Source organism: Alligator mississippiensis, chromosome 8 (assembly GCF_030867095.1).
Source record: "Alligator mississippiensis isolate rAllMis1 chromosome 8, rAllMis1, whole genome shotgun sequence".
NCBI classification, from domain to species: Eukaryota; Metazoa; Chordata; order Crocodylia; family Alligatoridae; genus Alligator; species Alligator mississippiensis.
Window position 1 is genome coordinate 36,256,407 of NC_081831.1, and position 10,153 is coordinate 36,266,559.

The 10,153-nt window shown below is 48.6% G+C and overlaps 1 long non-coding RNA gene across 5 annotated transcripts in view; it reads left to right on the top strand.

The window, feature by feature from the left end:
* The window catches only part of LOC109281793 (uncharacterized), a 47,494-nt gene that overhangs the window by 22,445 nt on the left and 14,896 nt on the right, over positions 1–10,153 (top strand). For 3 of the 5 annotated variants that reach the window (XR_009463925.1, XR_009463924.1, XR_009463923.1), the window contains exon 2: positions 1,215–1,368. This is a non-coding gene — a long non-coding RNA (uncharacterized LOC109281793). Of the gene's footprint in view, positions 1–1,214; positions 1,516–10,153 lie in introns of those variants that run through there. The other 2 variants (XR_009463922.1, XR_002088558.2) reach the window with 1 other exon arrangement.

Sequence of the window (10,153 nt, forward strand, 5' to 3'; positions counted from 1 at the left end):
AGAGGGAGATCCCACCACCTACAGGAGAGTAGAGCAGGCTCCAGACAAGAACACCACAGGGGCTGAGGAACAAGATAACCCAGGCTATAGAATTAAGAGAAGGAGTAGAAGAGAGAAATAAAAGCTGAGTAGGGATTTGCTCCCAGCCAAGTTGCAGGGAGCTTGGAGCCCAGGGTCTCTGAGGTAAGAGACCTGGGGAGGGAGTTGGTTTTTTTGTTCTTTCTGTTGAAAAGTTTTTTCTTTTGAGTTTCCCCAAGTGACAGGGTTGAGAGGTGGAAAAGGGATCGAGGAGGAGGAGAAGCAGTGAAGAATTTATGAGATGGCTTGCCGGGCTGAGGTTTGGGCAAAGCTTCTCCTAGGATACTATAGGCCCCAGGAGTCAGGCCAACTAGCACAACGAAAAGTTGGAGTAAGCCCATCGGCCGCGGAAGCCGGGATCCTAAGAGGGGTGTCCAATTGCGAGGCTCTACAGAAATAGAGGAAGAGGTACAGGGTTGCAAAAATCAGACCAACTCACCGAGGTGGCGTGAGGACGGGGTGTAGGGGTGGTGGAGCCCCGCTAGTGACCATCGGGACCCCGTGCCATGGAAGACCCCAGGATAGCCACTTCCCCACCACTAGGGAACATTCAAGTTGTGGCAGGCGAGATAGGGGAAAGCTACCCATGGAGGGAACACCAGCACGGCGTTTGTCGGGGAGGGTACAGGTAGAACACCCCTCCGTGCACGAGCCAAAGTAGCACAGGACCGGCTACTCAAGACCCGGCGGTCACACCTGCAAATGCAGGTATCAAATTTAGGTGCGATTAAAGTGCATTAACACATGTGTAGAAGTGACCCGACACTAACTTTAGTGCCTGGTCTGCCTGGCCACTAGGGGCACATGGCAGGGCTGCAGGAACTTGGCACCAACTTTAGTGCCAAGTGCACTAACTTTAATGCCAAGTCCTGCATGTGTAGACACCCGCCAAAAAAATCACTTAATGCACATTAGCTTAATGCTCATTAAATTTAGTTGTGCTTAAATGCACATGTAGACGTGCCCGCTGTGTATACAAACAGTATGATATCCCTGCCTCAAACAGCTCACTAAGTCATGTCAGTTCCTTATCCCTGTAAGGCAGGGGTGTTTTGCACATCAAGTTGATAAATGGGAAAGCGTCTTTTAAGTAGGGTCAGAGTTGAAATTTAAATAAATTGTGGTTTCAATTGCAGGGTCTTTGTCTAGCTTGGACTGCAGCTCCTTGGGACTGGGCCACGAAAGCTGGAATTCACTAAGGAGTACATAACAACTCACCTGCTGAATCAAGTAGCCCTGAAAATGGATGGTGCTGGAGCACTGGACCCATACTTGTGGGAGCTGGGCAAGGTCAGGAAATAAATATGTAACACGGAGGTTGGCTGGATATGATGGGGCCTTATACACTCATCTTTGGCTGGACCTCCCAGATACTTCCTTTTTTCTGGAGTAAAGTTAATTTGAGATTTAGCCTAATATAAATCATAATCTAACCTACTCTCTGTGTGGACGGTGTTCTTGTCCCTTTCATCATGTCATGCCATGAGTGGGGGATGTCAAGCGACCCTCTAATGGATCTTTGTTAAAATTATGCAGCACGCTGGAAAGGACGGAGGCAGAGGCAGTGCCAGCACCTTCCCAGTGAGGGGGCTGATGTGGGCTAGACAGAAAATTGTGGGGGGAGGCTGCATTGTACATCTTCTGGTCAAACATACTTATTCATTTTGTTTAGCAATACCCACTTAAACATGTGTTTTATCTATGTTATTTGCAAAAGGAGAATATATATATAGTCTATGCAACCAGATTGGTCTGGGCAGGGCTGGGAGTGCCACATCTCTGTGGGCTGCAGGCAGGAGTGGAGTGGGCTCAGCTACACAGGGTGGGCGCTGGCAGCCCAGGGTGGAGGCGGGGGGCTTGGACGGGGCAATGCTGGGAGGGGTGGCTACGGCGGGGCTAAGATGAATTTTGAGGTTGCTATAGGCCCCCCAAGCCTCCCCCTAGTGCCACCCCTGGGCAGAGGAGACTCCCCTTAACTGTTCCCTCAGAGTCTTCCTGGCCACCCCCTCAAAGCATGTGGGATTTCCTCTGGGAGTGATCTTAAGGTAGGGGTGTCAAACATATCATCCAGGGCTGGATATGGTCCATGGAGCCATGTTATCTGGCCTGTAGGACTCCCAGAGGGGCCAGATATTTGGGGGCTGGGCAAGCAGGGGCAAGGTCCACAGCCAAAATCCCAGAAACTGAGCCCGGTTGGGGATATGGGTCAGCAGTGGGAGGGATGACAAACAACTGTTCATGGCTGCTACTGCTTGTCCCACTGCCACATCTGGACCCAACCTGCAAGGAGGGGTGAGTTTGTCATCCCTTTCCTCAGGAACTCCAGTGCTTTCTGGATGAAGAACTTCTGGGTTTACCAGGATTCTTCTGAAGGGATCAAGGAATAACAGGCATTTTCCATCCTCCATGAATACTTTACAGACTTCCTGGATTCCCTCTAAAGAATTTACACAATCCCCAGGGGCTTTAATTACACGATTTCTGAATCCCAAGTTCCTGGGGTCTGACATGAGAAGCTACGAGTCCCCTAGGTTTCCAGGGTCCATAGGGAAAGCTACTGGAGTTCCCACATGATTATCCTTGGACAAATTTTAGATGAATCCCTAGCCTCAGAGTCACATCCTGGAGGAGTGACAGCCCTGACTACTAGGGGTCCGAGTGCCCCCTCTCTCCTGCACTAGCACCTGAGCTTCTAGATTAATAATTTAGGTCTTCACTCTCTCACCTGGCAAACCAGCTAGAGTTGAAACTGTCACCATGTAAATTCAGTGTGATTGAACCCAGCTGCACCTCCTCCTTGGCCAGCTCTGAAAGACACCAGGATGACTCAGATGTATCTAATTAGCGAGGGGCATGAGTGACGAGGCATGAGGGGGCGGGAGAACAAGGGAGACAATTTTCCCAGAGATACTAGAGCAGTGTTTCTCAACCAGTGGGACGTGTCCCACTGGTGGGACTTGAAGGTCGTGTAGGTGGGACTTTGCCCGATTGAAAAAATCAGTTGCTAGCACTTCAAATAGATGAATCAACAGATACCTCGAACAGTGCAATTTTGTGGGGGTTTGTTTTTATCATGGTGGAACCAGGGGTTTTTGACAAAATGGTTGGTGGGACGTAAGGTGCAAAAGGTAGAGAACCGCTGTACTAGGGGACTGAATTGGTCTGGATCCTGAGGAGTTCAGGATGAAAAGCCCATCCAAAGGATGAGTTTGCTGAGCTCATGCCATGGGCTAAAGGCATGGGCAGAGAGCAAGAAAAGAACCTCAGCAAGCATAAAAAAGTCCTTCAACACCAAATGAAATACAGGGGGATGGAAACAGTCACCCATAATACAGCTCCCAGTTCACAGTTCCACCAGCCTTTTTCACAGGCAGCACCACTGTTAGAAAGCAATAGCAATGGCTGCATTTTCATATGCCCTCCCCCCTCAAAAAGGATTTAATGCTCTAGTGTGGCAAGTAGGCCTGGGGACTGAAGGGTAGGGGAGCACGTATTGTCTCTAAGAGTTCACAGGGCCCCATACAACAGGGAGTAAGTGGCCTCGCCTAACGGCTGGGTTCTGCTGAACCAGGAAAATCAATAGTGACTGTCTGCTGATGGACGGAGTGAGCGAGACAGAGAGAAGGGGGGAGGGCAAGGGCAAAAAGAGAAGGAGCCTGCCAGCTTGTAGTGAGAGAAGCTGAGGGGAGTCGCTGTAGTCAGTGACGCTGTGGGAACAGACTCTCTACTGGGGGATTCTATAGGGCTCATCTCCCTTCCCTTCCTCAGCTCCCCAAACCACCTGGGGGATTCACCTTCCCAGCTACAAGACCCATGCCCCACACAAATCAGAGGCCATGGCAGAGGCCTGGCTGCATTAGGCACATGGGAACCGATGGAGAGTCTGCCTTAATGCAAGTCACTTATTGACCCTGCAAAGCTTGAGGGCGGAGGAAGATTGAAAGGAGGAAATGTAGGGAGAGAGCTCCTATTAGCAGCATCAAAGCCATATATTATCATCTGGAATTACTGCACAGACCAGCAGGCAGGCAGCCAAAGTGGTGGCTGCTGTTGCACCCAGCATCGGCAGTGACCTGGGCTTCCAATGACACAGGGTCTTTCATGTGGTGTCCTTGGTCTGTCAGCCAGGCAGCTCCCCCACCCACCAATCTGCTGAGTACCATTGGGAGGGAATTTCAGATAGGTATTGAGCCAGGCCCTGAGCATAGAATGGGCACTAGCAATCAAACAGCATGCACAGATACTGGAATAATCTGGCAAAATGGAGACTGGGGCCCCAGTCACCTAGGGGCAAAATGGAAACTGGGGCCCCAGTCATCAGTGTCGTCCTGGGTGGCTATGGAGCAGCTGGCTGGAAGACAGGACCCCTGGGTTTTAATCTGTGCTCTCTCACTGTATAATGCTAAATAAGTCACTTGGGGACATGTCTCTTCTGTTCCCATGCCCCTCACCCCCCGCCCAAGAATGCTATCAAAAAGTACACCCTGCCTACCTGCACATGCCAAATGTGCAGAAAAGGCAGAGAAGCTGCCTTGAGAGCACAGTCCCCTGCCCTTCCCCATTCTTAAGCATCCTGGAAACAGGAATCTCAAGATGGTGTCCTGAGGTGGGCTTCCCTGCCTTGTTTTGAGGTTTGGGGCTTGCAAGAGCAGGGGCAAGTGTTTTTGGGGGCAATTGCAGAGCTCTGCAGAAGCTCTGCAGACATACCCTTAGGGACTGTCAGCATGCACACAGCAGTGCCCTGTAGAGATACCCTGACCTAGCTGTGAGGAAGCTAACTTAGGAACCAGGAGCATACATGGGTTAGCACAGTGATGTACCTGGGCTAATCAGGCCTTCCCAGTGAGGCTAATTAGTCTGGGTGGAGCATTGTACTAACAGCTATACTGCTTCCAGCTCTGCGGACCATGCCTGCAGAAATAGCTCAGGTATCTTTGTACAACACTGCCTTGCCCTGTATGCACATGATCTTAGTGCCAAATGCTGGTCTCTGAATATAGTGGTGCAAATCCAAATGAAAAGCCTGGCTTGGTTGAGGTCATTTTGGGTTTACACCAGAATAATGGCAAATGGAATTTGGAGCATGATCTCTCTGTACCTCGTGTTCCACCCATGAGAATGAGGGTGATGACATTCACTCACCTCTCAGGGGTCTGTGAGGTTTCAGTCATCAGTGTTTATAGAGTTCTTTGATATCCTTGCATGAAAGCCAATTCTGAAAAGTGAAGCAAAGTGAAATGGCACCAAGAGACTCTTGGTACATCACAGGGACTTGTAAAGCTTTGTGAAGCTTGTCTCACGACCCTCCTGTGAGAGAGAGAAGTGTTGTCATGGAGGTCCCTAAAGCTTGGAGAGACCAGGGATATGGACACATGAGAAATTTACCACTGATTGAAAGGGGGTAAGGGCTTTATTGTGCATCAGCTGCTCTACGGTACCTGCTCATGTGTGCACTCTTAAACCAACAGAAGTGGAAGTTAAACCATAATAGCTTAGTCCATAATGGAGGAAGGGGAAGTTACCATAGTTTAGCTCTCATTTACCATAGCGAAAGAGCATGCACATGGGCTGTGGCTGAGAAGCAGCTGGCATGCAATCAAGCCAAAAGAAGCAGCTGGCATGCAGGAAAGCCACTGTGGAATAACTTGTTTGTATGTCCAGATACTGATTTGCCCAAGGTCACAGAGGACATCTCTGGCAGAGCTAGAAGTTGAACCCAGATCCTAGGCTAGTTCCTTCACAAATGGCAGAAAGTACAGACACATCTTGCAGCTTCTGGGCCACTTTAACCCCAGTCCCCTATCTGCCTGTTTTGTTCTTCCTGCCAAGAAGGGTGAGAAGGCAGGAAGGTCTGTCCTGTAGAGAAACCCATTTTCATCACCCAAGTGGTCCTCTGAGGCTGGGATATGGCAAGCAGCCATTGTAAGAAAGAGTTTTGCAACAACTCCCAGGATTCCTGATGTCATGTGAAAGGAGTGATCAGCAAAAACAGCCAGACCACAACGTGCTCAGAGCCATTAGATTTGGAGTTTGCTGTGCCTGGGATTGCCGCTGCTGAAAACCCACCTGGTCCAGCATTACCCTTTTAGTCACAGCGTAAAATGAACAGAGCTGCTAGTAACAAACATTCTCCCTTTCCTTTCTGTCCAAGTGTTTCTACAGTACCTCTCACAACAGCATACTCCGCACCTTCTGCCTGAGGATCTCAATGCACTTTACAAAGAATTGCACTTCCAAACCATCTTAAAAGGTCCACGTTTCTATCCCCATTGCATTGATGAGGAAACCAAGTCACAAAGAGGGGAAGTGATTTCCCTAGGACCAGGAAGTGAGTCCCAGGCCAAGCCAGGAGCAGAATCCAGGAGTTCCATCTTCCAGCCCTGCCTGTTTGTCATAAGGCAGCCTTACAACAGGATGGTAATGAATTGAATGCACCAGTACTTCATATTCTCAGTTTTCTTGGAACGCAGTCCCTGTGTGCTACTGGACACTGCATAGGAAGTGAGAGAAGCAAAGAGCCAGGCCTTCCAGCTCAGCTGAGTGAGTTATACTCCACTCATCCATTCATACATGGCATATATTCAATACCCCATAAATATTTGCCCATTATGGGCCATGTCGAACATATATTATATCTCATAGGAAACAGGGAGTTTACAACCTAATGGCTCAAGTCAAGGGCTGAACAATGAGTTACAGACAGATTTGCAGACTGCATGGAGCTCCTCTTCCCATGGCTTTTAATGGTGTTTAAATCCAGGAGGTCACCTGGACAGGACACCATTAACCAGCCAAACAGATACATGCTGTATCCAGGCTTTAGAGGGACACTGTAAAGCTCATGCACCAAAGCATATTTCCATAATGTTTGGATGCTAACACTGTGTCAGGCTGCAGAAGCACTGCTAAGGTAAACTTGTCAGGAAAACTATCTGTTTAGGATAGGAACTTGCTGCACAAAGGTTTGGACCATTTTGAGCTGAGGCAGACCATCAGGTTAGTATGGTTAAGGCACATCAGTTTCTGTAATCAAAGGCACACAAGGGGATGCAGTGGCTGATATACATCCAGTCATTGAGAAGTGGGTCTGCTAGGGACTATCTTCAGCACAGACCTAGAGCAAGGGTTAACCTCAGACTTCTGGAGGCACAGCAGGAAGCCTTCACTACTCTGCCACTACCCCTTTACCCAGCTGAATAATACATTGTAATACTATCTGGCTTTTATCACCACCCCCAACCCCAAATGTTAAAGGACTTGACAAAATGGGTAGATATCTGCTTTCCACAGATGGGAAGACTGAGGCACAGGAGATGACTTTCACTTTGGCACAGTGAGGGAAACATATGGCACCAAGGGGAATAACAGTGTTGTCTAAGCCCTGTTGTCTTGGAGTTGTGGGATATAATTCACCTCCAAAATGGGGAGTGGTGACAGGTTGGTTCAGGTATGCTACAGATCCAAAAGCAGGAGTTTGGGCCTCGTTCTGGATAGGTGCTGAAGGTTGCAGCTGGGTATCTGATCATTTGGGCTGAGGAGTCAAAGACAGTAGATGATGAGAGCCACATCACCCCCTTGTGTGTTATCAGTTACAGAAACTGGTGTTCTTCAGCCATGCTAGCAACGAACTGCTAAGCTTGGGACATTTTAGAGCTTGACTACCTCTAGGCTTTATGCAGTCTCTTCTCTCTCTCTCTCTCTCTCTCAGGGAACAGTCTCTTCAAGGTACTAGGCCCTAAAATTAAGCTTTTTAGAAGAAAGAACTCCATGGTTTTACAGCATAGAAACAGGACCTCCAGCACCCCTCTTGAGGAAGGAGTGTGAAATCATGCACTGCTTGTTAGGGGTGGAACCATGAAGATAACCCAGAAGTTCTGTCTCCCAAGTCCCTGTGCTAATCACGAGACCAAACTGCCACCCAGGAAGAAGCTCCCTAATTTAAACCTTAGCAGAGGCTGGATGGAGTTCTGGGAGCTTCTGCAGTGGAACGGGCTCTGCTGAAAGGTATTTCCATCATCCTTTCTGCTTCGTGCTCACTGCTTATCCCCCCAGACACCAGGGTGACATTCATTATCAACTCTCCTGGAAAACTGCAAAAGGAAGAAGAATGTCCAGTGTGAGGAGTGCTGGGAGAGAGCATCCCCCAGGCTGAGCTAATCATAGAGGGGCCATGACGCAAGGACGGGGGGAGAGCAGGGTCCTGACCTTTCCCAGGCTCTGCTGTGCTCCACGCTCCAGTTCCCTGCCAGTTTATCGGCCACTGGAGTGAGACCAAGGGAACATCAGCCAGGACAGAACGAATAAACATCCGAGCCTGGGCTTCCTTCCTTCCTTCGAGTAACACAAAAATGGGAGGGAAGATAAATTAAATTAAATGTAAAAAACCAACACAAATAAATAAGCAATTGTGTCTCCATGGTGACAGGAGAGGAGGGAGTCCAATGGCAGAGCAGTGCATCTCAGAGAAAACCTCTTGAATAGCAAGACCCTGTATCTCTGAGAAACTGGCCCAGGTCACATTCAGGGTCCTGAGCCTACATTGATAATAGATCATCTCCTCCTATGAGCTTAAAGTAAAACACCCGTTGTAGTCAGTGGGCTGACACCCGTTGATTCCAATGGGCTTTGGAAGGGGTGTGGTGGGTCTGTCTATATGGCATCCACAACACACCTCATAGTGTTGCCATGAAGGGCGCTTCACCTACTTGCTCCCACTTGGAAAGCACCAAATGCTGTAAAGATCTGATAGTATTCCCACTGGAGCAGTGGTGGGTGCATGCCAGTAAACACTGGCAAGACTGAGAGACTAAAAGTGGGCAGGGCACACACTGGGCACATGCCAAACAGCAGCTACATTCCATGTTTTCAGGCTCTGGTGTTCATTTCATTCAGGCACTCCCTAGCAGGATCATAGGTAGGGAAACACGCTCTCTGATTGTGCTGGTGCACAGCTGCTTTAGCCATGAGTGACATTTGTGCTGATCTGTCTGTAGGGCTATATCAGCCCTCGCAAAACTGCCAGGAAAATTTGCCATCCAGGTACAAGACCTCCCCATCTCCCCTATGCTAAGGTAGTGCGAAGGCAGAAAATGTTGCTGGCCCATCAAAACAATTACCTGATCCATGCAAGTCAAACCTGGCAAGTCTGCTGTAAAGACAATGGACTTCCCTCTCCTGTGATCCAGCAGTATCAGAGCCTCATGCAGCATCCCCTTGGATTTACTTAACTAGTGCTTCACTTCTATTGGCAAGCAGAAAGACGTTTTCAAAGACTCAAAGAGATAAAAAATACCATCTCCAGGTTCAGGAAATGAGCACAGGTGGACATCAGCTGGACCAATATGTCAGACCCTATGTCAGAAATCAGCCCTTTCCAGACAATACATGATCAGGTTGGGGGGGGGGGGGGTGTTAGGTGATCCCCCTCCGCCTTTCTCCCCAACAGGAAGCTTTTTTTTGTTGGGAACGTGGTGGGACACCCTCTCATTGAAAGCTCAGCCCTATAGGCAGAGACCCCTTCCTGCTACCCTGTGGATCACTGGAAGAAGGATGCTGATGAATCAGATCTATCTAGCATCCCGATCACTGATATCAGAACATGTGGCACCATTAGATCCATCCTACTCAGAGACCTGAGTTTTCTCTTTGCTGTTTTCCACGAGTTAAATGAATTCTTGGGAAAATGAAGCTTACCACCACTACAACCCTGCACATGCAATGAAGCTTTCCTTGACTTTTCCCCACAAAATAATTTTGTCGAAATTGACAAAAATATAAGCAGATATTTTGATGTCGATGAAACTATGTATTCTGGTGGCAAACAAACTTGCTGGAAAGGTTTAACCATCTTGAGTGTTATTTCATCCCCAAAGAACCTCATCTCCTTCACCTTCTAAAGGTGCTGCTGTTCATCCTCCAACCCTGGATGAATGGTTACTGGCATTTCTACTCCATTCATACAGCTTTGAAGCATGCATATTTTTCTTGGCACTTGGCTTTAGTATTCTGATGTGATTCAGTTCCAATGAAAATTCCAAGCATGACGGATAGATAGACAGACAGATCCTGTCAGGTC